Below are 7,297 nucleotides of genomic sequence, written 5' to 3'. Positions count from 1 at the left end.
CCTAAAGCATGTGGCTCTAATCGAAGAACAATTGGCTGAAGCTCTTAGGATCCTAATTGTTACTTCTAGGAAAATTGTTCCGTGCTTAAGGTCTACAGTGAAATGTGAGATGTTAAGTTTTTACCTTGTTAGATGGTAAGTTTTTACGTCTACCTCTGTACCTTGTACAGATTTCATAGTACATGTCTAGTACGCTTCATGGCTGATGGTTTGAGGTTATAGCTGTTTTCTTGCTTCAGTGAAAATGGCACTTGTTTTTAAAAAAAACGAGTCATCACAGATGGCAAATCTATCTCTATCCCTTGAAGCTTTCTTCCCCCCGAGACTGACCGCGGTACAGGACTGGAAAAGGTCTCTCCTGGTCATCCGTTCTGCTGTTTACTCAATGTCACATGTCCACTATTCATCTTACAAACATCACTGTGCACCTTCTGTACACCAAAAACTATTTAGATGCTGGGGATCCAGTGGTGAAAAAGGCCAGTGAGGTCCCTGCCCTCACGGAGCCATATAGGAGAACTTGCTGAAGCCAATCTTTTAGAAGTCTGTTGGCACTGAGGGCTCACTGAGGAGCCTAATGGAGAAAATTCAAGGTCAAGGAAGAGAGAGTCAGGAATAGCAAGCATGACTCGAACCCCAAATCTAGTCACCAAAAGGGAAGGGGGTATTCCGAATAGAGCTCAGTGTTGATCCTATTTACCTCTTGGGTCGGCCTCTTGTGGGGAGGAGTCTCTGCTTCAATAAAACTCTAAAGAACGGTTCCAGATACTTATTATGTTAGGGGATGATTAACATTACTCTGAGGCCCATTCATTCATGAGTAATTACACACAGAGGAAGGACGGAGGCATGGTCTGTTCACATTCCTAAAAACTCTTCTTGACTTCTGTGTGTTGAGAATGTGGAGTCATTTTGAGATTTGGGGTCTACAGGGTTTCATCAGTGGCAGGGTTGGTGATTGGTAGGAAATGCAGGTATCCCAGGAAATGGCAGAAGTGTCCAGGAGAATGCCTGGCGGTAGGCAGTGGAATCTGATGGGTGCCATCTTGGTTCAGCCAGCCGCAGCTGTTGTAACTGATGAACCACCAAATCCTGGTGATTTACAGCAATAGAAGTTCATCTCCCACCTAAGGAAATGGGTATTCCTGACCTGAGGGAGGCCTTCCACGCTGGCCAGATGTTGAGACCTAGGCTTCTTCCATCTTGGGTCTCAGACTCATCCGCATTCGGCCAGTGCAAGAGGAGAGCTCTCGGAGAATCATGTGTGTGGGGTGTCCAGGACTCAAACAGGCACACATCACCTGTGTCGCTTTCTGTTGTCTGGACCTCATTCACATGGCCACCCTGGCTGGGGAGTCCGGTCTAGTTCTTTGCCCGAAGAAGAGGCAGATGCAGTAGTCAACGGGCAATTTCTGCCACAGGAGGAAATGTTGCCGTAAGTAGGTAATGTAGCTTTGGGCAGAGGCAAAAACAATAGAGTAGGAAAGGTCAAAAAGAGCTGAAACCCTGCCATGGCCATGGGGACTGCCCGGGAAACACCATGTGGTGACTCCCAGAGATAGTTGTGGGCAGTTTGAAGGAACCAAGTGGTTCAACATACTAGGGCAGGAGCCATAACAGTGCTTACGATGGACACAAACATCATCATCTTCCCACACGTGTTGCAAATTAGGTTCTGCAGAAGCAGAAGGTGGGACTTAGTATGTGGAATATTGATAAGGACAAAAGGGAAGTGTCAATGTAATACGTTCACAAAGGCTTGGCCAGCCCCGCCGGGACTTTCATAGCATATAGGGCCTCTCAGGGTTGTTACAGTCGGCTGACCCGGAGCATCCTGCGATCATTCAGTGGCTGGACGCCGGCCCAGGAAGAGTGTGCCTTGCTGAGGGCACCTTTCTACAGCTGTGGCAAAGCCCGAAGGAGTGGGTGGGTAATTTACTGGCTGTGCTTCCAGTGTTTGGGGTAGCAAGCCCTTCCCCGCAGGGGCATCTGGGGAGCTCAGCTTCCTGTCTCCTCCTTGTAATTTTAGTCCACTGCTCTACTGTCTCGAGTCACCCAAAACATATCTCTTCCGTGTTCCCGAGGACGGGCCCCCAGGCATTTCATTTATAACTGCTCCCGAGGACCATGTACACACCTTCTGCCCAGTTTGAACGTATCCCACCTGTTCCTCGCCGAGAGACTTTCTGGCCCCCTTCTGTGTTGTTTGTATGGGCCTTTGATGGTGACGGTTTGGAAAGGTCTGACTGGGCCTCTCCCTCTAAACCTGAAGACAGCGCCCTTTGGATGGGACGAAGGCCTCATGGGGAGCTTTGCCTTTTACAGCAGGCCGACGCAGAGCTTGGAAAGGACAAGTCCTCCCTTCTCCTGCCTCTGTTTACCATTAATAAGTTGAACTTCTCAGCTGGCAAAGAATGAAATAGTTGATAGCAAATGAATTAGCTATCAATTAATTTCTAAAGCAAATCTAATGGGCATTTAAGAAGAGAATTTAATGTCTCATTTACTCTCTATAGCTATCTTGTTAAATGCCAATTAAGTATCTAAATATTTCCTACAAGCTTAATGAATTATAATAAGTAATAAGTGATTACCACTTTTTCCTAAGATCTCGGCACTCTCGACTTCCCGTGCAGTGATACAAGATTTCTTTTCTCGTCCTGTTCATGGGACGGATAAGATAGACTCAAACCTTCTTAATGAGTGCTGGTGACCTGATTTAGCAATAGAGAATTAGATTTATAGGCAATTCTGAAGAAATACTGAAAAGCATACATCTAGAGAACGTGTGAGTAATAAGGATTTTTCCTTGAAAATAAAGTGAGCACTATTACAAGGTTGCTTATAATAAATGCCTAATGTTTTGTCTTCGCAGGACCTCGTGGCATCCCAGCTCCCTCCCTGCAAACCATTTCTAAATACCAAGGCACGATGCGTATTAACAGACCCAGAACATGGGCTGATGGGGCATGTGGTTGCCACTGATGAGATACACAAAAGCCCCAAAGCCAGGCTGGGCGGGACCCTGGGCCCCAACAGATATAAAGAAGATGGAAGAGGCTGGGGCTGAGGTCTAGCCCCTCAGGTTGGTCTGCTACTCTGGGAGAATAAGGACCACTCCCAGTTTTGCTGGGCCAGGCCTTAATATCTGACGGTGCCCTTGGGGCTGGTCCAGGTGGCCAGGCGAAAAGATTGCGATTCCACGCAAGCAGGGCTCTGGTCGGTCGTGGGGTTACAGAGAGGAGAGGTGCAGCCCCTGGGAGTGAGACTTGGGCGTGATGGCAGGAAGAGGCGGGGAGCCCTGATCTGAGTAGCACAGAACTCCTGGGCAGTTGCCTCTGACATGTCATAAATTATGAATATACGTCATCGGATCGGGCCCTGATGCGAGCAGCCCTGGACCCAAGGTGAAGGGGATGGAATTTGGAATCAAATAAACCTGAGCTTGAGGTCCGACTTGCCATATACTTGTTACAGGAGCTTAGGCCAGTGACAGTCTCCAAATCTGTTTCCTTCTTTATAATACAGGGATGGTCTCTCCCTCATGAGTTTCTTAAAAAAAAAAAAGATGAAATAAGAGAATTTATTTAAAGGCGCCCCCTGGGTGGCTCAGTCGGTTAAGCATCTGACTTCAGCTCACGTCATGATCTCACTGCTTGTGAATTCGAGCCCCGCGTCAGGCTCTGTGCTGACAGCTCAGAGCCTGGAGCCTGCCTCCGATTCTGTGTCTCCCTCTCTCTCTCTGCCCCTCCCCCCCACGCTCTGTCTTTCTCTCTCTCTCTCAAAAATAAATAAACATTAAAAAAAAATTAAAGCATGCAATAAATATGGTGCTTGCCAAATGGTACATATTCAGTGAGTGCCATTATTATTAGGGTAAGTAATAATGACAATTTTGTTTTTGAGAATGTGTCTGGTTTGGGATGATCTGTCTGAAAACTTTTCCTTCCTTTTTTTTTTGTTTAAAAAAATATCCTTAATTTTTAATTTGTATTTTTTAGAGGCGGGGGAGGGGCGAAGGGAGAGCGAAAGAGAGCATCTCTCCTTTGGGGCTCGGGGCTCTATCCCACGACCCTGGGATCATGACCTGAGCGAAACAGAGTTAGATGCTCACCCGATGGGGCCACCCGGGGGGCCCCACAACTTTTGCTTCCTAATGGAAGGTAGTTCGGTCAGAATCCTACTAGTCCCACACAAAGGGCCCATGTGCCTTTTCTGACCCCCCCCCCCCCCCCCCGCCAACGGACACAATGTACAATTGCACGTTGTGACCCTGAGAGAGAAAAAGTCCATTTTGTTCTCCTGGAGAATGCAGGGAGCAGCCAGTAATCGGTGCATGGCAATTGCTACTTCTTCCTCAACCGCCTGTTCAGGAAATACCTTGCTCCAAATGCACACCGCAAGGCCGGAGAGGACTCTCCCAGGTAGGCACAGGGTGCGAGGACAAGGACAGCCCTGCTCGTCCATGTGGCCGTTCATCCTGGCCCGACACAACTACTGTCACACCAACAGTTACGAGGCATTAGGACGGAAAATGGCAGGTGGTCATTCAAGCCGTGTTTTTGGAAAATCTTTCGATTGCAGGGAGACGCTCATGTTGTAGCATGAAAACAGGTTAAAAACAAACAAAAAACGACAACCAGGAAGGAACTCAAAAGCAGCAGAGACAGTAACTAGCCTAGATCCCTGAGCGAGACGAAGGCTCCTTCCCTCCACGGAGAAGCAAGAGATCCAGGAGAAGAGGTGGGGATCCAGCTAACCCCGAAGCATTGACAGGAGGCATGGGCCTTCTGGTGGCTTCTCTGAGATACCAGGGAAGTGTTCCATGGCTCGTTCTGACAGCCCTTCTTATAACCGCTTCATCCCAGAGCCCAGTAACCTCCAGCAGCTGGCTACTGTATTCCTCCCGCTCGGCTCTCTCTTCGCCTCTAAAAATCCCAGCTGACATTTACGCTGTGGCTCACGTCCTCCATTCCTTCTCATCTCCATCTCCTCTGCCCTCTTTTTAAATCTCCTTTTAAATATACATCCCATTGGCTCTGTTTCTCTGGAGAAATCCGACTTGCCCCGTGCGTAAAAAAAACGAACACCCGAGCCCCAGAGCCAGAGTTTGGGACCCGCCTTTGAAGTGGCCTACCTGTGTGATCTTGGGTGAGTTTCCGAATCTCTCTGGGCCTCTGTTCCACACCTGTGAGATGGAAACAATAACAGGGACAGCCTCGTCAGGTTCGTCTTCGTCTGTTTGGGCTGCTCTAATAAAATGCTACAAACTGGGTGGCTTCATAAACAAAAAGTCTCCTTCTGGAGACTGGGAAGTCCAAGATCAAGGTGCTGGCAGATTCGAGATCTGGTGAGGATCCACTTCCCGGTTCACAGAACCTCCGTCTGTGTCCTCGCATGGTGGAAGGGGCTACAAAGCAATGTGGGGCCTCTTCTAGAAGATCACTAATCCCATTCATGAGGGCTCTACCTTCGTGACCAAAGCACTTCCCAAAGCATCATAGCATTATCTTGGGGGTTAGGATTTCGACATACGGATTTGGGGGAAACACAAACATTCTGGCTGTGGCAGGGTTATTAAATGAGTAAGGGGGCGCCTGGGTGGCTCAGTCAGTTAAGCATCCAACGCTTGATTTCAGCTCAGGTCGTGATCTCATGGTTTGTGGGATCAAGCCTTGTGTCAGGCCCTGTGTTGTCAGCCTCGAGCCTGCTGGGGATTCTCTCTCTTCTTCTCTCTCTGCCCCTCCCCTGCTCATGCACACACACTCTTTCTCCCTCTCTCTCTCAAAATAAATAAACTCGAGAAAATTAAAATGAATGGGTACATACGAGTTACATAGAACATTGGTTTAATAACTGAATAAATGTGAACTGTTATTCTCATTATTGCTGTCAGGACTGGTAGGTGTTATTATCATGACACATATCTGTTCTCCTTACATGGAAGAGGGGGGAGGATTTGCAAATCATTCTGACTTAGGATGTATTTAAATACGGTGACACTAGATAGAAAAAAAGATGGCTGGAAAGAGGTGCATGTGTGGTAGGCAGAATAATGGTCCCCAGAAACGTCCACATTGTAATTCCTGGAATCTGTGAATAGATGAGTTCACGGGGAAAAAGGAACTTTGCAGATGTGCTTAAGTTAAGGATCTCGAGATGGGGAGATTGTCCTGGATTATCCGGGAGGGCCCAATGTGACCACAGGAGACTCTAGAAGTGAGGGAAAAAGAGACAATAGTCAGCATCCAAGAAGGAGGTGTTCAGAGGAGAAAGTAGCGGTTGGCATACCGTCGTTGCCAGAAGGGGACCGCCTGTCCAGGAATAGGGAGCCTCTTGAGGCTAAAAAAGGCAAAATTCTTCCCAGAAGGAGCTCGGCTCTGTCAACACCTTGATTTTAGCCCCATGCGTCTCATTTTCAGACTTCTGACCTCCAGCCTGTAAGATAAGAAATCAGTATGCTACGGTAATGTGTTCGAGCGGCAATAAAAAGCAATAAAGCACCACAGCTTTAGCTTAAAAAGATGCTCAGTACATCATGGGTCTGTGGGAGTTTTCAGTTTCTTTTTTAAACTGTGTCTGGTTTCCAAAATCAGAAGAAAAGTATGCGTTTCGGGAAGAAATAATCAATTACAGACACCTACCCCATGCCAGTTCAGTTCTTACGCTGCCGGTGAAAGTACCCACCCATGGGGACTGGAGTTACCTCGAATGGGCGGTCATCACCCATCACTGAGCTTACTGTGTTTCCTGCCTCTTATCATCGCTTCCGCCAACCGTCACGCTGGACCTTCTCTGTCTGCTCGAGGGCTCTCCCACATGGCTGCGTATATATCCTGTGTGTACAAAGCACAGGGGGGCTCTTGTCAAAATGCAGATTCTCTTAACATCCACTATTGATCAGGAACATGCAAATTAAACCCCCAAAGCGATAGCACCACACATCACTGGAATAACTAAAATTAAAGAGACTAGTAAGACCAAAGTGTTGTTGAGGGTATGGGGCAACCTGAATTCACATGTCCTGCCGGCGGGAATGTGGGATGGTGAAGTCCCTTGGGAAAACTGGCATGTTCTTAAAAAGTTAAACACACACAGCCTATGACCCAGCCGTTCCATGCCCAAAGAGATACCCTCACAGAGACTTCCATGGGGATGCTCACGACAGGTTCATCCATGGTAGTCAGAGGCAGTAGGTACACATCATGGAATGCACAGAAAAGAGTGAGCTACTGATCTACTCCCTAGCATGAGTGAGTCTCCAAAGCATTTTTCAGAGTGCAAGAGGCCAGACTCA

At 47.8% G+C, this 7,297-nt stretch overlaps 1 long non-coding RNA gene across 1 annotated transcript; it reads right to left on the bottom strand.

Moving 5' to 3' along the window:
* Nucleotides 1-5,941: 5,941 nt before the first annotated feature.
* Nucleotides 5,942-6,817, bottom strand: LOC125161579 (uncharacterized). Its single transcript, XR_007150680.1, has 3 exons — nucleotides 6,743-6,817; nucleotides 6,292-6,438; nucleotides 5,942-6,213 (listed from the first exon to the last, which is right to left on the bottom strand). It is a non-coding gene; the product is annotated as an uncharacterized LOC125161579 (long non-coding RNA).
* Nucleotides 6,818-7,297: the final 480 nt, after the last annotated feature.

The sequence above is a fragment of the Prionailurus viverrinus genome, chromosome A3 (assembly GCF_022837055.1).
Source record: "Prionailurus viverrinus isolate Anna chromosome A3, UM_Priviv_1.0, whole genome shotgun sequence".
In the NCBI taxonomy this organism is placed as follows: Eukaryota; Metazoa; Chordata; class Mammalia; order Carnivora; family Felidae; genus Prionailurus; species Prionailurus viverrinus.
Note: the sequence above shows the minus strand (reverse complement) of the source record. Positions and strands in the feature narration are given on the sequence as shown.